The sequence below is a fragment of the Chamaea fasciata genome, unplaced genomic scaffold, assembly GCF_029207755.1.
Source record: "Chamaea fasciata isolate MVZ Bird 193981 ecotype frontalis unplaced genomic scaffold, bChaFas1.0.hap1 SCAF_3, whole genome shotgun sequence".
Taxonomy (NCBI): domain Eukaryota; kingdom Metazoa; phylum Chordata; class Aves; order Passeriformes; family Sylviidae; genus Chamaea; species Chamaea fasciata.
In genome coordinates, this window is record NW_027094088.1 from 54,621,855 (window position 1) to 54,645,613 (window position 23,759).

The 23,759-nt window shown below is 42.2% G+C and overlaps 1 protein-coding gene across 3 annotated transcripts in view; it reads right to left on the reverse strand.

Annotated features, from left to right (window-relative positions):
* TIAM2 (TIAM Rac1 associated GEF 2) overlaps positions 1–23,532 on the reverse strand; it is a 168,968-nt gene extending 145,436 nt beyond the window's left edge. For all 3 annotated transcript variants that reach the window (XM_066179047.1, XM_066179046.1, XM_066179048.1), the window contains exon 1: positions 23,265–23,532. The gene's annotated coding sequence lies outside the window, so the exon portion shown is untranslated. The remainder of the gene's footprint in view (positions 1–23,264) is intronic.
* Positions 23,533–23,759: the final 227 nt, after the last annotated feature.

Sequence of the window (23,759 nt, forward strand, 5' to 3'; positions counted from 1 at the left end):
GCTAACTTGGCCAACACTAGAGGGTGGCAAGTGTTTCCCTCTTCCTATCTGCCTTACTTCCACAAATATAAATTTTCTCTGTCAGAAAAGCTCCTAGTGCCTCTCAGGGATCATGACTGAGAAGGCAAAGGTCTAACGCACTTCTCACTAGGAGGAGTATTTTGTGTTTTCTGAGCAAGATGAATATTTTAAAAGGGCTTGAGATAGGGAGAAGCAAGAGTTCTCAATGTCCTTATAAATGTGAAAGAACAAGAAAATAGGAGGAGGTAACCCAAACTCTATGAAGCCTTTAGACTCTGACTGGAGAAACACTGATATATCAGCAACAGCTTCATTCCCATCCTGCAGAATAACTAAGACATGACCTTAGTCTTGCCATCAGTCTCAAGTCACCAACATGTGTTATCCTGATTTTCTTAAACAGTTTGAAGATGTCATGCATTAGATTCTTGTTTTTGTTGGTTTATTGCAACCTTCATAAAATTCCCCAGTAGTATTTTTATGCTTAGCTGTTTTTAAACAAAGCAGAGAGATCCTTCCCCTCTATGGAAGTCATGATTCCAACACTTGCTCCTTTAAAGTAACAAAGAATTATCAGTACAATCCTTCAGAGTCTCTTGCAACCTGGGAGAAAAAAAAAAAACATAGAAGAAAAAAGCTCTTTTTTGAACCTTGTTCCCAAACTTTGGGCATCACACCTCTCAACCCCAGCACTCCTGAGAGTAGTATAAGGACTAAAGTATAAACTCTACTCTCAGCTTTATTGGAATTACCTGCATGAATGATGAGTAGTAAAAAAAGTAGTAATGTTTCAATTATTTCCTCAATTATGCCTTGGCATAAGATTTGAATGAATTTGGAAGACTATTAAACACCCAGATACTTTTTTCTCCAAGAAAGCAGAGGCAGTGGGAATCATGGACCTACCCAGCTGGGTGTTCAGTACCACCCATCATCAGCAGCACTGCAGGCACAGACAGAGGCTGGTGAGGTAGAAGCCCATTTTATAAAGTGGGAGTATTCAGTGATTGTACCAGCAAACCTCTAACCTGCTCTTGCTAGCATGTGCAGATAACAATTTTCGCCAACTCTGGCAGGTTGGTAGATCTGTATTAATTTCCACTGGGCTGCAAAAAGCACCGACTCCCCCCTCTACTCCCTGAAGGTATAACAATGCTTTGAAGGAATGACTGGCTAAATAAAGTTGACAAATCTCTCTAAATTTCTGTAATGCATTCTTTCAAAAACAGTTGGAGTTCTTCTGTTGAAAATCTTTCCAAGAGGTTTCTGCCTGAAGCAGAAAAAACACACTGGAAATTTTTTATCTGAATGACTGAAGGCTGGCCAGAAGTAAACACAGGTGAAAATATGATGCTAGAATATGAGAGGTGTGTTTAAGGGTGCTCCTACTACATCTATTGACCATATTTTTTATCTAATACTGTGCAAAGCAGTTGGAGGCGTAAAGACATTAAAACAGCTTCAAAATCCTAATGGCCTGCCCTTTCTGTTGTTATTCCTTCAGTATTTTAAACAGGGGAAGGCTGGATTACTGCAGCTTTAGCCATATAAAGTACAAAACATCCAGATTCTGTGCTGAAAATCCCTCTCTTGGGATCTGAGGCCAGGAAGGGACCACCTGGTTCAGCCAGTCCTGCTACAAGCAGCCAGGCAGGGGAGGCATCTGGTAACATAATCCATCAGTCCACATCATGACTCACAAAACACTTCATGAGATCTAAATGAAACCTGCAGCCTTCAGAAGGGGACCAAGGCCAGAGAATTGAAGTGTACGAGAGAGCAAGAAAAACTGAGGAACTCAAAAAGGTCCCACAACAATGTCAGATTTTCTGTACTAAAGGACACAGCTCTATTGCCAATCCCCATCATCCATGGAGCAAAGACAGACAAAAAACCTGCTAACTCCTAAAAAGGAATTTTGAAAAAAATTATATACAACTCACATCATAAATCATAGAGGTCCTCTGCCAACCAACCACATCCCTCTGGGTTCCTAAATCAGTGCACCCTGCACCACCCCTGGGCATAATAGAGTCACATCCAAAAGACGACATCGAGCAAAATCCCCTCTGGATATAACCCTCTCCACTGTGCACATGGAGAGGCTGGAAAACTAAGCTCCTAATTTAGGCACCTCAGTAGGTTGTTTGCCTTAGGTAAATAATTCACAGAGCCATAGAGTATCTCTTCTACTTCTTTCTGAGCAAAAAAGGAAAGGAAAGGAAAGGGAAGGGAAGGGAAGGGAAGGGAAGGGAAGGGAAGGGAAGGGAAGGGAAGGGAAGGGAAGGGAAGGGAAGGGAAGGGAAGGGAAGGGAAGGGAAGGGAAGGGAAGGGAAGGGAAGGGAAGGGAAGGGAAGGGAAGGGAAGGGAAGGGAAGGGAAGGGAAGGGAAGGGAAGGGAAGGGAAGGGAAGGGAAGGGAAGGGAAGGGAAGGGAAGGGAAGGGAAGGGAAGGGAAGGGAAGGGAAGGGAAGGGAAGGGAAGGGAAGGGAAGGGAAGGGAAGGGAAGGAAGGAAGGAAGGAAGGAAGGAAGGAAGAAAAAGGAAGGAAGGAAGGAAGGAAGGAAGGAAGGAAGGAAGGAAGGAAGGAAGGAAGGAAGGAAGGAAGGAAGGAAGGAAGGAAGGAAGGAAGGAAGGAAGGAAGGAAGGAAGGAAGGAAGGAAGGAAGGAAGGAAGGAAGGAAGGAAGGAAGGAAGGAAGGAAGGAAGGAAGGAAGGAAGGAAGGAAGGAAGGAAGGAAGGAAGGAAGGAAGGAAGAAAGAAAGAAAGAAAGAAAGAAAGAAAGAAAGAAAGAAAGAAAGAAAGAAACTGTTTTGAGTAATGACAATGTAATTTAAGAGGCTGATACCCTGTTAAAAACTTAGTTATAATGAATTCCAGGATTCATTCAAGTTCTCAATTCTTAAAAAACACTATAATGAAAGGCTTACATATGAAATTTAGTAGTAATAATTTTGGAGTCAAATCCATAATGATTTGTTTGGCAAAGCTTTCACTGACTACACTTAAATGGGATTTCAATGGGTGTTCTGCCTGAGAAAGGGCTTCAAGATTGGCTCACACTCTGTATATTTAAGTCACTTCAGCCCCAGCATTATACAGCGCCAACCAGACACAAACCCCAGCATTATTTAAACCACTTGCACACCAGAGTCTCCAATTGCAGGGTGCAAAAGCCAGCAGGAAGCATTGATCTTTCCTTTAGCAGCAAACAAAAATGATTTTTTTTTTAACTTGGCTTTCTTATGATATCATTTACCTCCTATAATAGCAGATGCTTTTTTTAAAATGTGGATTTGCACAGTATTCAATCTGCCAGTTTCCACATATAGATGTAAATTTACTGAAATAGCTGTTCACAAAATCCAAAGCCCAAGGGTGGAGTCCTAAAAATAAATTTATGTAGTTTAAGTTCTTTTATATACATACATGATAAGAAATCTGATACTATTCTAATGAGCCAGAAAAGGTGAAGAATGGTAAAAATCACAAACAAGAAAACAGAAAATAAAAATCTGCATCTTTTGCTCTACCCTTTCAAAATTGCATGGATACTTCAATGCAACCATTTGGCTAAATGTTCCGAATGTTGGTTTTTCAAAGTATTTAGCCATATAAACGACCCTTTTGTTTCTGTTGGCTTCAAATGTTACTAGGCTCATGAATTCTTCTTTACGTCTTATTATTCAAAAAAATACAGCCAACACTGCCTTTATGGAGAAAGAAAAATCTGAGTATCATTTTCCAGTTAACTCTTCTGGATCCGCATGGAAGTGAAACCAGCAACAGCAATTTTAAGCAAGGTTTTCTAACCACTGCACCTAATCACTAGATTCTGAAGTATTTTATTTCCCAAGCTGTACCGTAGAAAAATTGCTGCAAACACAACACAAACTCAAGTCACAAAAGTGGCAGAGCACACGCTAAAAAACTTAGAATAGTGTAGGTACCCAAAAAACCAAGAAGCAGCAGTAGGTGAGACTTACTGCCCTACTGAATGCCACAACCCCAGAAATATTTCAAATAGAAAACAGTCCCTTAATTTGAGGAGCTTGCACTAAGTCAGACCTGATCTCCCACTTGTCAAATGCTAGTATTTCAGTGAATGCAACTATCAATGGCACATTATCAAAAAGGAAATTTGGTGATTGTCACCTTCTTAACCTTTCAAGTATTCAGTCTTTTGTCAGGCTTCTGTAATCCAGGATATCAATGACTAAACAAGCAATTTGTCTCCACTTCCATATTTCCACTTATTCCATCTCACACTCAATTTACCAGTAGGTCAATGACTTCACAGCCAACAGCTGTCAGTCACTATCCTTTCAACAGTCCAGAAAAAGGCCTTTTTAACACCAGCCACTTTATCTTCAGCAGGGATGAAGAAAAAACCAAAATGAGGTCTATGCCCTTAAATACCACGTGCACGTGATTTGCAGGTCTCCCCCTTCATTTCCCGGGACCTTCTCTCCTGTTGTGTTCTTCAGGACCAGAGAAGCCAGCCAGGAGGAACTCCAGATGACTCCAAAGAGAAACATATTTTCCCTTGCAAGCATCTAAGTTTCTCCACCCGAGCCGAGGAATGAACTCCACAACACAGCAGCGAAAATGTGCGCACTGCTATTTTTCTCAAGAAGCACTGCCCATCCCAACAATTCCTGGATGAAAAAACAGTATCCAAACAACAAAATCATAAGGTTATGAGTTGAATCTTCAGTTAGAGAAACAAGATTTCTTCCAACTTTAAGGAATGTGACAATAACAGCACATCTAACCCTGCCTGATAAGTGGCAGGCAATTCTCCATATAAGGTGAAAAATGTGCTGGTGTAGCTCATGCAACACTGCTAATTCCCTCCCTGTTCTCAATATTCAAGAACATAAATGAACATATAAATCAATTTTGTAAGTAAACCTTTTGCTTACTTGCAGCTATAAACCATCTAGACACTGCACATAAAGAATTTTGAACTTAACTATTTAATTCCTACAAAACACTTGGTGTTCACATCACAGCAGTGCATAAATTAATGTGAATGCGAGAGGTCCCATGCCCACTTGATTGCTAAGTTCCCATTACACTTTACCATTCCCCAGTCAACCTGTGCCTTCCAGCCCCTGCCTAATCCTGTCCCTAATGGCAGGAAGGGGTTGAGGGCTGGGTGAAGCCCGGCAGCCTCATACAGCCACCACTCACACTCCTCCTGCCAGTCCCTGGGCTCATGTGTGGTGGAAGCACTAGGATATTGGCACAGGACTGCTGCTACTACTGCTAAGAACTTTCATCTCAGCTCTGATTATCCCATAATCTCTACGTAATAGCAACAAAAACATAAGCAGCATGTACCTAGTCGTGCACTACAAGATTGCAGGCATTACTCATTAAGAGACTGAGGAAAAGACTTCCACTGATTTTTATAAGCTCTGCACCAGAATGTAAGCCCAGAGGAAAGCTACTTTATATGATCCCTTCCCCTCAAAGCAAGTTAGAATACCTGCAAAAGATGTATCAGTCCTGGCTGTGAAATTCACTCTGTTTTGTAGTTAGTCCCACAACCCAGCCCCACCCACACCCCCCTTCACTGTTTTTTACACATTATTAGTTATTTTAATGGTCTAATAAACTGCAAGATGAACCCTCTGGATGGGGATTTTTCCTAAGGAATGATGTACCAATGACCAACAGGGCATAAAAGACGGGAGATTCAGAACAAGTCCTCAGAGGTCTTTTGAAAACCACTCAAAAATGATGGGATTACCAGGGGACAGAAAACATCCTAAAATCTTGTTGGCAATGGGGAGAGGGAGGAAAAAGGGATTAAAATAATTAATTTATTTTAAAAACCCAAAAAACTCCTAAAGATCATTAACTGCTCTGGAGAAGTTGTATCCTAGAAGCCAGTGATTTGTATGAGAGGCAGAGAGGGGAAGTTTCCACATACACTGCACATAAACATATCAAATGTGGGCGGGAACAGTGGGAAAACAGCCCACTATTTTCTTGATCTTTAACAAGAAAAATGGGAAAGTTTGATTTGATTATTTTAGCCACAGAAATTTCAGAAAAATTTTCACAGAAAAATCAGATGATAGCTTCAGCTTGCCAGTCTTCCTAGTTTATCCACAGCCAGCCATCTTGTGATACCCCTGAGGGAGGAAAATGCAGCAAGATGTGCTAAGAAGGCACCATAGACCAATTAATTGCTATCAGAAGTGTAGGCTTTTATCAGTCAGAGATTCTTGTTTTGCTGACTTTTTTTGCACATCATCATCCATTGCACTACCATGTAAAGTAGCAGAGCCCATGAAATACTATGAGTCAGCAAATTATCATAATGCTATGCATCCGAATTTAGAACTTGAATTACACTGCTTGCAGTGTTCTCTCACAGAAAAAAAAAAATCAGGAAAATTAACTCTAAACATTATTTAATCCTTACAGAATAACTCTTTTAAACTTGTTTACAGTCATTCACATCTAAGGCTCCTATTTCCTGGAACCTTATCTAATCTAAATTCCATATGGAAGATTTTAGTGGTATATAAAGTTGCATACAAATTAACCACACTCCAATTCATTCAGATAAAATAAAACTGTAAATTTAATAGTGATGAAACTAGAGCTGTCAAATTATATCTGAACTAATAACAAAAAGTTCAGATCTTTATGCACAAATTTACTTTTAAAGGACCTATTACATAGCCTTAATTCAGAGGATAACTCTGATGTGGCTTAGTACAAACATGCTTCCAGTTGATTCACTTTTTATTCAAGGAATGCAAAAGGGAATGTCTATTATCCATGTGATAGCAAAGACCTCACGTGGCTAAACCACGAACTTGGAGCTTTTCAGGGTTTAGTGCATAAGGCTTCAGAGATTACAGTTCTTGATCAGAAACCAATTCAGAAAGCACGGCAGGAACCAGGGTAAAACACAGCAGAGAGAACTTCAGCATATCTTTACAGACACAACTTCTCCGTAAACTTCCTATGAACTTTTGAAAACACCATTTAACCACTACTACATTTTCTCTGCAAAACTTTATATATATATATGTGTGTAAAAAGTGTATACATCAATAACACATAGAAGAATAAATAAAATTATATATACTTATTATAAAATGTCAATAATGAATGGAAAAAATTTAAACCAATAATGAACAATTATGAATAGTAGCATAATACTAAGTGTAATACGGCAAACAATGTATTATAGATTCAGTTTCTACAACCTCAACTACAGTTCTACAAAGATATTCATAAGGATGGAAGCAAAAAGCCAACAGCAAAACATAAAAGCTCTCCATGAAAAGTTCTTTGTCTGAGGAAGATAACTGCACAATAAGAACTTCCTATCTCGAGAGGACATAGAGAATACAAGTGAACAAAAAGTTAATGTCAAGCTCCCATCCTGAGATTCAAAACCAGTTATCTCCACATAGCTGCTTGAAGTATTTACCAAACAAGTTTTATTTGGGAGAGTGTCCTCCCTATAGCACACAAGTCCCACTGAAATGCAAAATACTGCAAGAAATAAAAAGTCAGAATGTGGGCCAGAGAAAATAAAGCACTGTTCCAAACTGAAGTAAATTGTTATAAAAGAAAAAAAACATCTGAATGGGCTTATTGGTCAAGCACAGCTCAGACACTGGAAAAATCTTGTATTATGATTTTGTGGTGGGCAAAAAGTAGCAGCAAATGTAAGCATTTTAAATAATTTGGACTTTTTTTGATGATTTAGCCCCATTTGTTACTCTTCATAGTTGGCAAGCTGGAAGTCTTAATTTCTACACCAGTTTTATACACATAAGAAGTAGCCACTGGTTAAGAATCAGTCTGAATTAAGTGAATGGAATATATCCCCTGCTTTATGTCTGGGAAAACGTGCCAGAGAAAAAAATGGAATTGACTGAAGTCAAACTTGAAGGCAGCAATAAAACCCCGCCCTTTTCACTCATTCTTAGCTCTGAATACCATCATTTACAATACAGGGTTTAGTGAATGAACTATCAGTATTGGCCTTGGGTGATACTCTCTCCTACAGAGATAATTGTGCACGTGGATGTCTTGCAGGACATGTTCTCTAATAAAAATGTTGGCTCAGAGATTTGACAGTGGCAATTCATCACCAATATTTTCACCCTTAGAAATATACCAACAAAAACTAAACTGTTTTATGGTACCAACCCCCCACGTATCATTCCAGGAAACATTTTACAATAATAACATTGCTGATGGCCAAATACTGAAGTCAATCCTGATCCTGCCAGTGAAGAGCTGCCTCGCAGCAATGCATATTCTGATCTCCTGCCTGGCCTAAATTTAAGCTCCAGGGACAGGGCGCCTACCCCTCCCCCAAAAAAATGTTCTACTATTTATGAGGTCTGACAGTAAAGATTATATTTTTATTCAGATTACACTTCCTACTAACCTTACTATTTTCAATTTTTACCATTCATAATCCCTCACAGAGTCTTAAATAATAGCCCCTTACACACAAGAGTCACAGCTTTCAGGGATGATGATTAGCATGTTAGCTCTCTCTCCTCATGTCCACTAAGCTAAGCCAACCCACATTCACATCTTACTTTACATCACTTGAAACAGCCTCCAGTATGTAATCATTTGTTACTCTTGTTACAAAGGCTGCCCCGAACAAACACAATGTCCTAAACCTGACAAATTTTTAGACTGCCCTGAAGTGCCCAATAGTTTATATACACTATATTCCTTCCTACTGCTGCAATGCCCAGACCTGAAGGTAAAAATCTTCATGGAGCCCTACAACAACTGCAGCACCCAGCAGTGTTACACCCTCCCCAGTTTCTGTAATTCAATTTCTGGTGGTCTGTCTGTGTTCCCATAAAATACTAGCTTTCTGTGCAAGACTATTCCATGTCTCTGCAATCACTACTTCCAGACCTCTGCCTGGTCCCATCTTCTCCTTGCTCCAGTTATTTTCCACTTCAGCAGCATGCCTCAAATTCAGCTCCATCTCTTTGACACTTAGATCATCCTGAAGGATTTGCAGAGCATCTTGAACCTTTTACAAGTCTCAATCGTTTTCCTCATACCTTTCCAGAACAATCTTGTGCTACTTTTGAAGAACACACTGGAGATCATCAGGCATGTCCCTCCATTGCCAACAAGGAGGGAAACCAGCACTGGGTGCTGGGGTCAGGCACAGAGACTCTACTGAAGCCTCATCTGATGGCACAAAATTAATAAAATCTTTTCCATTCCCAGTGGCAACAGGCAAAATACAAGGCAGCAAACAGGATCTGCGGCTTTATAATATGCTACTCAAAATATCTGCTGATGGTCATAAGACAGAAAGAATATGCCAAAAACACTGCATGATGTAGTCAGTTGGCAAATGGGGAAAATCACACACAAAATGAAATGCATTCAGCACTGTAAAAGCAGGGCTGTGGGAAATTGCTCGTTCTCCATATAAGGATCCAATATTTTTTCAATTTGCCAGCATAGCATAAAGCACATAAAAAAAATCTTAAAATTCTAAATGTTAACCACAAAGAACACTTTTTACAATATTTCTCAAGAATGTTCATTTTGTACACCCATGAGTCCTGATTTTGTAATTTGCAGCCAGTCTAAATGAAAAAATAAGAGTTTTTTAACTTCTCCATATAAAATGTCAGCCACCTTTTTAATTGAGAGCTAGAAAAGTATAATTGAAAATTACTAACCTCAAGCACTCATTAGTGACAAATCCGAACCCCAGCTGAACACAGCCCTAATAGGATTAAAGAGATATTTAGGATGATGTATGTACCTGGTACACAAGAAAAGCTGAAGAAAAATCTGTATCCATGCACAGAGCAAGGATTGGACAAAGCTCTGGGAGGAGTGGTACTTTGGTACCAGATGTGCACACACACTTTTCCGGGTGCCTCCCTCCCCCTGTAGTTGGAGCTACAGATGCTGCCCAGAGGCACCCTCAGGACTGCAGGCTGGAGATATCACTGCTGGACTTGGAAGCTGCAACGTCACCCAAGGTCCCGCAGGAAGAAAGCAGGGAATGGCTGGCCACACGCCTCATGACAAGGCATTTCCAAGAGCACAGCCACCCTCTGCCTGTTTTTAATGGCTCCTTGTCACTTCTCCCACCACACAAAGCTCTTCAACAAGTGAGCTGTTTGGTCCACCACATCTACAAAAATTGTACATACAGGTAAGCAGTTCTCAGGCTGAACTTCATGGTCCCAAGGTCCTTCTGTGAGCATCAAAATCATTGAGCATGAGATTTCCTATTGATCACATGCCGCTGACTCCACAGCCAAGGAGGCTCAGGAGGGTAAATGACTTTTTCCCAAGTCAATTTTAAATTGGCTTCCTAAATTGTCTCCAGATCCTTTCCAGACAGCAGAATGGAAATAATTAGAGGTGGTTGGAAAATGGAATTTTTGTCCTGTGGGGAAAGTCTGATAGTTCTGTACTTATATTTATGCTAACACAGGCCAAAGTGTAAAAGCCTTAAAATATTAAGTAGAGCAAAATACTGTAAGGTATTCTGAAGCAGCATCCTGCATGCACTTTGACTTCTTTTGTTGCTAGAGAACAGCCCATTTCTCACAGGGGCACACCAACAGCCCACATAAATTCTCAGTTTTTAGCCGGAGATTCTTTCTACTCCCTAAGACCACAGGGCAGTGACTAGCACTGTTGACACAAGCTCTCCACACATCTCATTCTACTCCTCTTGCTGTATGGGACAGCAGGAACTGCATGAACTTCGGTTAATCACTGCTCCTTTGTAAATCTTCTGAAAACAAATTTAAATTACATGTTTAGGAGGTTTGGGTGAGAAGGTCCCCCTCATTTTAAAACAAACCATTGTCAGTCTGAAGTGGTCTATTCCAACTTTTTCTGATGCGTATTGTGGAGCCAACAGTTTCCCACCACCCAGATGCAAACTGCAAATAGTCACAGAGCTGGGAGCTGAGATACCATGGCGAAATACACAAAGAAGTGATCTCTACGTCGTACACAAACTGAAGTAGAGTAAAAGGGAGATTCACTCTCAACACCTCTTATGGACAGGAATACAACTTCCATCCTATTCTCCATGTACAGCACTATGCCTTCTACTGCCTAACGAGAGATACACTGTCACACCAAGGAGCCAGGTAACTACATCAAGTAAAACTTTCTTCTGACACCATGGAGATGGCTGCTTTATGCAAGTCATGCAAGTCACCCAAGTGGAATGCCTCATGGGAAAACCTTCCATGCCATCACTCTGTTAGGGTTCCTCTCCACAGCTGTTTAACTGACAGAGCCATGGAAATCCTGAGTACACATGAATTCTGCATCATTTAATTCTTGGCTTCAAGTGCCTTTGACTAGTACTCCTGATGAGGATGACACCTCTGTCTCTAACTTGCTCTAAGTCACCATTCCCTCAATGCAACTTTCCACTGTACAGCTAAGGAGATTTTGGCCTCTCTTCCTCTCCAGGTCACCTGGCAACTGTTCCTGACACGAACCTGCAGAATGTTGTCCAAGCACAGCTGAAGCAGGGTCAGAAGCACAAAATGGCTAGACATGAACACCAGAAATATGGTTTGTTCCATTGTATCTATCTTTCTCCAAATGCTGTTTCCAAGCCAGACCAAGGCAGCAGGGGATATAAAGGAGCCCCTCATTACACAAGGGGAAGGAACTAATTGCATCATTTCAAAATTTTCTCTGCTAGCCTTCCCACATGGAAACACTGCTTCTGATAAGCTTTATACTGAAGACTGCAGAACCTACAAGTACAGGGCTCAAAAAAGAAGGCTTGATGAACAAGGTGAAACAGTGCAGAAAAGTTTTTTTGGTACTTCTGACTTAGCTGGCCATCATCTTGGGAACTGGCTGGAAAGTGGCCCAGTAGAAAAGAACCTGGGGGTGCTGGTTGACAGCCAGCTGACCATAAGCCAGAGTGTGCCCAGCTAGCCAAGAAGGCCAATGGCATCCTGGCCTGGATCAGCAATAGTGTGCCCAGCAGGAGCAGGGCAGTGATTGTCCCCCTGTACTCGGCACTGGTGAGGGTGTCCTTGAGTCCCATGTTCAGTTTTTCCAATAATAAGATAAATAATTTAATAAGAACACTGAGGTGCTGGATTATGCCCAGAGAAAGGCAATGGATGTGGTGAAGGGTCTAGAGCACAAGCCCTACGAGGAGCACTTGTAGGAGGGAGCTGGTGGTGTTTAGTCTGGAGAAAAGGAGGCCCAGGGAAGACCTTACTGCTCTCTACAACTGCCTGAAAGGAGGCTGTAGCCAGGTGCCATTTGGCCCCTGCTCCCAGGGAAACAGCAACAGGACAAGAGGACATAACCTTAAGCTGCACCAGAAGAGACTAGACACAAGGATGCATTTTTTCACTGAGAGGGAGGTTGAGCATTGGAATGGGCTGCCTAGGGAGGTGGTGGAGTCACCATCTCCAGAGGTGTTCAAGAAATGACTGGACAAGGCACTTAGTGCTATGGTCTTGCCAGGTGATGCTCGGTCAAAGGTTGGACTCAATCTTAGAGGTCTTCTCCAACATAAATGTTTCTGTAATTGCTTCCTCTTCTTTTAATTTTTCTATACAGTGAGGCAAGTTTTGAAAAGTTTAAAAAAATCATTACAAACTCAAAGGTAGTCAAAGAGAGGCAAAACACTAAACCATGCCAGTTTCCTTTCATCAAAGACACGGGATATATCTCTCTAGGTTATAATGCCAGCAGGTTCAAACTTGTTCTGAACAGACACAAAAAATCCCTGCCCACACTTGGAGATAACCAAAAGTCTTTTGAACACTTAGCATGGCTCTGGGCCAAGCTAATAAAATCTGCTGAGCTGCAGGGACATCTCTGTGCCATGACCTCGGGCTCAGCACAGCTGGTAATGCTCACAGTGGTTCGTGCTGGCACAAACCACAGGCAGAGCTCATTCCTGGCTGCTTTCACCACAGCATGGAGGGGGAAATGCCACCACACTCACAGCTTTCTCTTCAAGCCTTGACTTCAATCACGGGGCCATTCATGCCCATTGATCTGCATTACCCATCCAACAAAAAACATTTAAGGCCAGTTTTTGACTCAAGTGTCAATATTTTGACATGGACATAACTTTTTTCACCTGAAGAGGACAAAAAGTGTTGTGATGAGAATCTAACTAAACCAACTCACTTGGCTTTTGCTTTGAATTACACTGTTTTAACACAGCTTTTGAAAAATAGGAATTTACACATTTGCAGAAGGCTTCTTAAACAAAACAACATTTTTATTCAAGTGTTTCTTGGGAATGCTTCCTCAACCCTCCAAAGAGTACATCTTACTGGGTTGGGTGGGGGAGCAGAAAAGGGAATGATGAGACTCACACATTGTTTACAGTGGGTAGAGCTGTCAGGCTTCTATCCAGTACAGCCTTTGAAAGCCCTTATGTCTGGTCTTTGACTCAAAAATTACATCTCGACAGACAGAGGGGTATGGGACTGTAAAACCAAAGCATATTTTCTTAACACTGCTCCAGAAATATCCTCTGCTAAACGTGTAACAGATGCGTGTTCCTCATTAAAAAAGTGTTGCTATACATTATGTCTTGGCTGTAGACAGATTCTGGCAGAGATTGATACACTGTGGACATATAATTCATGTGTCTAGTATGTGAACTCTAGACCCTGCTTAACCTTCTGAGGTCCTGTTGTGGACCTCGGGCCATGGAAAGGGGAGCAAAGGGAGAGAGCAGACAGACATGGAGGACCAGTGGGTAGCTGAGAAAACAACAAAGCTATTGGACATACTTTTCTCAACGCCAACCCCAGGCACCCAGCTTTTATTCCCATTTGTACAATGAACTGGAAAAGCAGCACCAATTCCAGCTACCTTTCTTTGAGAGGAAAAAGAAATCATCACTTCATGGTAACCATTTTCTTCCTTGAGTAATCTCTGGTCTGTTGTTGAAATTTAACTTTTGGGTTTTGGAAAGGTAAGTCCTAATGATGAATTACAATACATTTTTTTGGCTGATTGGTGCTTAAAACCTGCCCATACTAATCATAACTTCATAATCCACAGGGAGACCCTTAGTTTTATTCCTTGCCTGGTATTCAGACTTCCATTTAATTACTGGTTACTCAGATTTATAGGCAGATTTGCTAAAAACAGTGACTCTGTGTGCAGACAATAACCTTTTGATGGGTATGGTAGTAAAACTGAAATTCCTACGTAAACAGGACCAAATTTTAAAAGTAGCTGGTGTAGCTCTCTAATGAAATTGGCAGCACTGTGTGGGTACTTTGTCTTGGAGAATGCTAAATGGTGCATAGCCAGCATTTGCTCCATAAACTGTCAAACGAGAACCGCAACTGTTCAGTGATTTGTTTTTCTAATGTCGTTCTCTACTATGGGAAATGTCTTTTCCATGACCAAATGCAGAAGCTGTCAGGATCCAAAAGAAATAGAGGGCAGAAAGATGATGTCTAAAAGGTATCTCCCAACAGAGAAAAAAGGAGAAAGAACACATTTCTCAAAGACCCAGTTTTGGGAGCACTATGAAAAAGCAAAACACTTTGGAAAAAATTACTTCAAGGATGCTATAATTAACTGTTGGGCATCAATTACAGTACTATAACACTCACATTTTTCTCTCCCTTCATTAGGTAGCACCGACGACAATATTGTTGCATATTTCCATAGGAAGACTAAACAACAATATATACATCTGGTATCTTTCTTAGGGCCTCCTACTACTTTACAAAATGAAACAGACTCCTTCACCTTAGAAAGGCAAAAAGCTTCCCTTCCATTACTGAAGCAACAGACACTGCAAATAAGTGATACCTGAGCTCTATGCCTTAGCAAATGAAGCAGTATATGAGCACTGATTCCAAGTTTCCTATTTTGTTCTATATTCCTCTCAGCACTTTATTGCCGTTTTAGGCTCATTTCAGGCAACAAAAGCAATACCATTTTGTTAATAAAAATAAAGGGCAATTAAACAGGTAAAAGTCTTCACTGGTGAAAGGACGTCCCCAAGTCAGAATTTTAAAACAGTCAATATGGACCAACTATTTCAGACAGGTGCTCCGGTGAAATGTCTCTCTCAATAATGGGGAAAACAGCACAGCTCTCCTTTTGCTACTTCTGTTTGGACCAGAGGGAAAAAAAAAAAAAAAGAAAAAAAAAGACACAGATTTCATCATCTGAATTCAAACCTCATCTGATCTGGTTCTCAGGAAGACTCACTCGGGAAGGCATTTAAATATGCAATGACTATTAAGGGATTGATTCTGGAGAAATAATCAGATAGACAATATTTTTACCAGTGTTCAAGTGTCCACAACACCCAGTAAAATAATAAAGGCTACTCTGAGCAGACTGCAAGACTCCTCTGTGCATGTAGATGCTTCCCAGCGGTGCAATTGCAGCTGTTAATTAGGCCCTGCCGATATCTGCTGCACACTTGCAAGCAGCTGATGTAAGAGTTACCTGCCCACCACCCCACCTTTCCCTTCCCGGCTGCCAGCCTAGGAACTGGTTGTTCATCACAAGAGCAATGGGAGGGCAGGACTACTGCAAGGAATTCGAGAACTATCAGCAATAATATGCCAACTACAACAAATCTGCTCGGCAAGAAGGGAGCGTCAACACGCATCAGTAGCCTACATAGCGATTGTCAAGAATCAAAGCTCACATCACTTCATGTCCCTGAAATGTCAACTCAATTGCAAATTTAAAAACAATAGTTTCATCACTTTGCCAGTCATAGGACAAATCCCAATAATCTTAGTTGTGGTGACCTTGACCAGGCTGGAGACAAGTAAATCACAAACACACAGAAAACCAGAAGACCACAGAGTAATTACAAAAAATAAAAATCACAGCCATGGTATGACACACTAAAGCTCTGTTCAATCCCTACTACCCGTAGCAATCCATACAACCCTTAGAGAATATTACTAGATTAAGCTGCCTACTAGCATCATCTCCTTTTGTCCAAAGTCTAATGCATTACTGGCATTTTATAAACAGATAAACCTTATGGGTGATAGAGTATTGTGAGTGTTGCACAGATATTTCCCTTTATTGTTGTTCACTATTAGATTGTGATACAACTTAAAAACTGTCCCCTAATTTGGAACTACATAAATCCAATCCACTTAGTTAAGGAAAAGCTTTCTTATTTTCAGTAACCAAATCAATGCTATCACTAAATACAAAACACAGAGGGAAGGGACAAAGATTTATAACAAAGCCACGATCATGAGGTAACAAAAACATCAGCATGAGTAATTATATTATTGTTAGAAGACCTTTACAATTATTTATGATGACTTAGCTTTTCAGGTGCTATTTGTTCATTGTGATAATGAAAGAGCACAACAGCACTTAGCACCATTTAACTTTTTTCATACAGGAAGCATTTTATAGGTACAGCATGCCAAATGGAGACCACAGTTACACATGTAAATAGCTACACCATATTCACTATTTGTCAGTGAAAATTAATCTCAAAAAAGCGGCCCCATAACTCTTTCACCATCAGTTTCTGGCTTTAGCCAGTTACTCATATAAAAACCTGAACATCTTTAAGCAAATATTTTCCCCTAGAGATCTGATAAAGTGATATATATACAAAGTATTTTAGTTCAAATAAAACATTCCTGTTGGTTTAAAACCACAGGAAAAAAAGAGTAAATTATTTTAACAATTTCTTTTTTCAAACAAGATGCCTTGCAGTCAGTTGGTAAAGCCTGAAAGTTGGTAATTGCTTAACAAGCTCTGTATTCCAAACAAAAGTATCCTAGTGGTTCAAGTTTCTCTTCTTTCCGCTGTCATATATACAAAGATCACACAAGTTAATTATAGAGAGTTAAGTCTGCCAAGTATCTCACACTAAAATGATGATATAATTCTATTAGAAATCACAAAACTGCCCTCATTATTGGTACCACTACCATGTTTAAGTTGGATCTCTCAGTATCTACGGGCAGATCACATCTATGGACAGTTAAGATCAAATTTGTGCCATCTGACCTAGAGGAACACTGCAGTGGGAGCAGGGCTACACCAACGTTAGTTCCAGATCCTGGACTCAGTCTTTCTGCAGTAATCTAGTTTCTTGAACCAGAAAGAGAGGTGAATGTCCTATTTTTATAGGGCTGCATTAAATGTTTCCATCCAAAAGCTAGTTTAATACCATTCTGGTGCTTCACAAAGGAAACTAATTCAGTATATGGTTAACACATATAAACATGCCTTCTACCTCTGAAGAGATGTAGGTTTTTTTAAGAGCATTTTCAAGTGACTATTATCAAAAGAAATCAGCAATTTAAACTTTACTGCATCAACTGAAGACGACATTATGGCATGTAAGTACACAAACTGTTCACAGTGTCCCTGCAGATGCCATCTAAAACCCAGAAGATGCACAGAGCCTTTCAAATGACGGCAATGGAATTTAAATGATTTAATTAGAATAATATGCTCTAGTCCTTGGCCACTCTTTCACTATAAAGTAGGAATTTCCTCTGGGCAGGCACAGTACATAAACCAAGCTGCAACTGCTCATCCCAGCTCCAAAAAAACATAGTCTTACTTCCCAGTCCTGTGAGACACCAGAATGGTCTACTAACTTCTTTTGTCAAGTTTCCCTTCATCACCGAGCCTAAATCCATCCAAAGAGTACCAGGAAAACAGAAGCAGTTGTTACCATGACACAGAGTTTAAAATACTAATAAGAGCTACTGAAAAGCGTGCACATTTGTACTATCTTCTGATTTACTTTTCGAATCAAAACCAGAAGTTCATTTCTTCTGCCAAGGCAGATTTTCTTCTTTAATTAAGAGCCTTTAAAATCTGAATCATTCTTTCTCTGGGGAAGGCATGGAAGAAGAAGTCAAGACAGACTACTACCAACCCAAATTTATCTTAAACCCTATACTTTGTAATTCTTGGGTTCTCTAAAATTGGATAACAATTTTAAAAATATTTTTTAATTACAGTAGAAGAGTGTTTTTACAACCTTTCCTCTTGAGTGCTTAAATATTGAGAGTACCATAGCTGAACTTAATTTACTACACTTCCAAAAAACAGTAAGGAACTTAAACCAGGCAGGAAGATGAGTTTTCCTGCTTTTGATTTTTATTAACAATTCAGAGAAATTTTTTTTTACCTATATGAGAAACTTGCTGACTTCAGTGGGCAATAAACTTCGCAACTGACTTCAGTGGAACCTCAATTAATATCCTCAAAGAGAACATTTGTCTGCTCTTTCCTTACTGGAGATAAGAGGTTGCCTTCTAAATTGCATCCTAGAGACATTTGACTAAAACTTTTTTCCTCCAGGCAAAAAGTAAACATCTATAAATATTTTATACCAACACTGCAAAGCAAAAAAACAGACTAAGCACTATTAATGTGCACCTTTTTTTATTTTTTTTCATCACATTTATAAGAAACAGGCAGTGATGCGTGCCACAAGGCTGGGATCTAATCAGACACAGTAAGGCCCTGTCTAGACAGGCAAAAGTTATTACAATCAGTTAGCGTGGTTGAAGAACTCCATTAAGATGCAGGCCAGCAAGAAAGAAACCACATTAGCAAATGACACAGCACAACCAGGCACCAAGGCAGCCAAGGGGCCTCCTGGCATGTTCAAAATCGAGCCTCTCTTGGAGTCATTGGCAAGCTGGCACGTCACAGTGCTGGCTCCTTTGCCAACATCACATCGGGCAGACCACGGACACACGAGCGGTGTGGGACTGCATAACCCCACAGTGCTCTGAGCCAGCCACAGCATCACCCAGGGAAAAGGAGCTCATGGGTGAGCAGTGATGAGCCTGAGTGCTCCTCCATGGTGCTGCTGCCCAGGCATGGTCCCCACAGCAAGACACCAAGTACCCACGGCAGAAAAGACAACTTGCTCACGAGGTGATCACGTGCTGCAGGTGTTTTTCTCACCCTTCATTCCTTGGAAGGATGTTGCTGTTGGAGAAACACACTTCTGTGATATTTGGGACATAAGCACACAGATGCTAGGAATAAGAAACACGATACTAAAGAAGAAAGAAAAACCAAACTAAACAAACCAAGAAAGAAACAAAAAGTTAAAAATTAAGTGATAAGGATTACATATAAAGCAAAGCAAACTTGTTTCCTTTGTTGTCATCTTCTCCCTTGATCAAAACTTTCAAGGCTTCTCAATAACACCTATTTGCTTTGCAAATGGGGTATCACAGCATACTTGATACGATGCCAAATATGATTAAAAAAAACATGCACAACCTATTTATTACTCTTACTTGATAACTATTTTTCAAATAATTTGGTTTAAAATAAAGAAAAAATACACAAGTCTAAAGGGAGAAAGAACGCACTGAGATCACCTAGGAAATTGTTGTCTCAGCATCTACAGACATTAGAAACACTTCTAAATTTAGACACACCAGCATTTAACATGGACCAGAAAAAAGAGAAACAAAGCCAGAAAAGTGCTCATATTTTAATTATTATCAACAGTAAACCCTATTTCCAGCTACGCTATCCCAGGAAATGGACTTTGAAAGCTTTGAAACTGCTATTAAAGTCCTCACAAACTATTTGCTGAAGAGGAACAAGCATCTATTTCTCTCATTGCAAATTATGACACATACACTTTTGGGATGGGAGAGGAAGTTATAAACTATCCACAACCCACCAGGGAAAATCTTTCTTCTTTGAATCAAGAACAGGCTTCATAATAAATTCCTTCACTATTGTATTATATAATCTCATTGGTAGCATTTGTCCAAACTTTTCCAGTGCATTACTTTGTGTCACTGCAATTTACCTTGCAGAAAGGGAAAAAATCCCACAAGGGAATTTAAGGGTATATACAGAAACTGTTGAAACTTTTGCCATCCACTATCATTATAATATTACTAGTCTTGAATTTTCAGAAGCAACGACTTCACTTTGGCACCATGAGAATCTCACCTTTGGCTCTAAGTGGTAAAGCAACCCTAATAATCCATAAGGGTGTTCCGCAGCAGCATGAAGGATCCTTATCAATGTGCCCAGGCAGTATCAAAGGCAAGGTCGGAGCAAAATTGTCACTGCAAATGTAAATAGACAGCATGTGGAGCTCACCTGTGCAGTCAGTGGGCAGGGCACCCACATGACCTCTGCAGACATCTTACTGAAGGCAATTCAGGGAGGCCTTAAGCAGTGCTTGATGGTAACACCACTAGCTGAGCATGGAAGACCTCAGATCTGGAGAGCAAATACAGGTTTTGGAAGCACATCTGCTACTAAAAACAAACATAAACCTGTCTTTCAACCTTGGTCAGCTCCTTGATGAGCTGTACTATGACCCAAGAGGAAGAATATCCAAGTCCCACAAACCAATACCACCAAGTCCTGAAGGCAAATATATCATAGAATCATAGAATGGTTTGGGTTAGAAGAGACCTTAAAGATCATCTGCTTCGATCCCATGGCCACGGGCAAAGTGGACTGCCTCTCTTCTGTAGGTTAAAACTGACAAGTAATTAACACTTGTACTTGCAGCAGTTCATTACTTCCAGACACTCAGAACACCTTCAGTGGGGATCTATCGTGAGACAGTGAGGGATGCCCAGGTCCTGAGCACATGAATACTTTCTGCCAGCTCCTCAAGGGACTGCAGTAATGGGAATGGAAGAAGCAACTGCACCATCAATCCAACCTCAGCTAAAACTACACTGCTATGCAAAGGGGAGGTCTCACAGCATTCTCCATCTCTGGCCACCAATTGCTACCTCCTGCCTTCAGATGACGCTATTGCAAGTGTTGAAACAGGACAGCAGCCAGCATGCTGATGTTTTTTTCCCAATTGTGAGGACCAATTTTCAGCCTGACCAGTGATCTGATCCAATTCAGTCAGCAGAGGCAGCACAAGCAACGTATGGGGATGGTGTAAACAGGAACAGAAAGAACAGATTCCCCATCTTCTGCTGCAACAAAGACTCTGCTGTCTCACACTGAGATTCAGTTTCTTCTTTTCCATCAGCCCCAGGATTGAGAAACACACTCATTTCATCTGGCTGATTAGCACCTATTCCTGTCACAAGCCCATGTGATAATCACTTACTAATACAAGTGTCATGACTGACTGTAAAACTTCTGGCTCACCCTGTGCATTAAGTGCTAGACAGACACTGCAGAGCAGCAAAATCCAGTAAGTGCTTACAAACTCACACATTTTTAATAAAACCCTGCATGTTGTGCTGTTCTACCTACAGCGTTTATTGTTGTCCAAAGCAACAATTATGCAAACACTCGGGCACTTGCTTAATTCTTCTGTTACAAACTACTCCATTACACTTAATGGATTAATTAGCAAAGGCTCATTTTTATCCAGAGAGTGGAGGCTCCCAAGGCTACATGCAGTCACGGGAACAAGCTCCCAGGGGGAGGCTGGGAGGGGGAAAAGCACCTGGGAGCACCTACAGTCACACTCCACAAGGAGTTTTGGCAGCAGTATCAAGTTTTGCCAGCTTAAAAAAAGCTGCCCTACCTTCTCTGCTCCCTCTTTCCTCCTCTCTGACCAAATGAACCAAATAATAGAATTGATCCAGATTAAAATTACATCTGTTTTTTACTCAGTGCCTAGATCCAGATCACCACAGGACAGCGTAAGTGTTCGTGCTGCGTGAACGGGGAAAAGAGACAGAGCTAGGCAGGGGCTGCCAGGGCAATCCCATGTTGCAGCAGTTTAAACCACCCAAAACACAATCAGAACCCAACTCTGTAGTTTCAGCCCTGCTACAGTTACCTGACAATGAAATTAGACTAAATAGGGTGGTCCCCCCACTTCCTCCCTCCATCTCCCTTCCCTCTCCCCACAGCACTGGGGCTCAGCATCTCTCCTAAACACTCTTCTGGGAAGGCAGAGCTGCAAAGAAAACGCCCCCCCCCCCCAAAAAAAAAAAAAAAAAACAAAAAAAAACACCCAAACCAAAACTCTGGGGCTGGATTCGGTTTCTGCTACATTGACTCCTGGAACTGGCTTTCCACAGGATCGGACGAACTGGCATAAAGGAGAGAGTGCACTGGGTCCACAAGCAGAGCACCCCAGAGCAAGATGTCTATAATTTTCCCAGCTACAGAGAGCAAGCCTGGCTAGGACCAACCGCTGCCTCCCATAGGGAACCCATTTGGAGGATTGTAAGTCTCACTCATGCCAAAAACATAGAAGCACATTATTGTAAGTTTAGTTAGATAAAAAAAGGTCATACAAAGTACTGGTTTCCTTTCACATTCTTTGCATATACAAAGATCCCAACGGTTCCAGGAGGATTTTCCTGTATAGCCTTACTGAAAGCTGATTAAAGAAAATGGCTATTAATCCCACTAGTAACTTAAAACAAAACGTTAAATTAATTTCAGTGGGAGTTTTGGCCGTGTACAAAACCCAGCATGATAACTTCAGATTCATACACATTGCTCTCTTGGGAAATGACAAGAACTCTGCAGACATATGAAAAGGCGAAATCTACTCCACGTTATTAGAACTCGGTACAAAAATTGCCAAACGATCTGCACCAGGCTTAAAACTATTTCCATTAACCCCGACCTCTTGAAATAATCATTGTTCACGCCGCTGTTTCCCTTTTCACCTCTTACTTTGAAAGCTCACCCTCCCGCCATCATCTTAAAACCAAGATCCGCGCCAGCAAACCTTTCCGTTTCGCTAAAATCCTGACGGGCGTTTTCTGAGGCTGCTGAGCCCGGCGCGGCGCTGCGGGAGCGAGGTTCCCCTGCTAGCACCCCCGAAGTGCCGGGCACAGCACAAGCATGTGGCAGCTGCCGGACTCCCTGCAGGGGCTCCGGAGGAGCCCGGCTATCCCGTCGATCGCCGCCGGCGCGGGTATCACGCCCGGAGCCGGAGACCCCCGCGGCCGCAGCCCCGCTCCCCCGGGCGCCCAGCGCTGCGCGGGGCGCGGAGCCGAGCGCGGCCGCGGCTCTTTGTTCGGCGGCGCCGGAGGCCGGAGCGGCCGCGCCCCGCGGAGCCGGGACTCAGCCCGGGGGACTGGGGCTCAGCCCGGGGGCCGGGACGGGGCGGTGGGAGCCCGCGGAGCCAGGCAGCACCCAGACCCAGACCCCGTCCCGCGGGCGCGCAGCCACCCGCCCCCGGCCGTAGGAACGTGCAGCGGAGGACAAGGTCTCACCACAGACAGACAGTGGCAGCGCCTGCCGGGGCTGCCAGTCCCCCGCTCGACTCCTCCTTACCTGTCCGCGGGTGCAGAGCAGCCCCGAGGACTTTGTCTCCGCGGCGCGCCTGGCTGCCAGCGGACAACTTTCTGCCCCTACTTCGCTCCTCGCAGCCACAGCGACGCTTTCCCCACCCGCACGCTCGCTCCGTCCATCCGCCCGCCCCTCTCTCCCTAGCTCCCTCCTCTCTCCAGCAGGGGCGGGGGCGGCGGTCCGGAGAGCCCGACCCCGCCCCGCGGTTCCCCGGGCTGTGCCCGGGCCGGGCCGGTAGCGGGGGTACCTGCGGGTCGTGTCCCAGCGGCGGAGGCTGCCGGGCTGGAGACGTGGCCGCCCCAGCGGTGTCCCGGGCAGGGCTGGGCGAGCTCAACTGTACCCGCCGGCCCCTGCAATGGCAAGCGAAGGGTGCGCGATCCAGGCGTTGCCACCCCATCCTCCTCTGTTTGCCCGAGCAAGCCCTCCTGTTTTTTAGTCTTCGTTTATTTACAAACTTACTGTGAGTTACCTAGCCGGTTA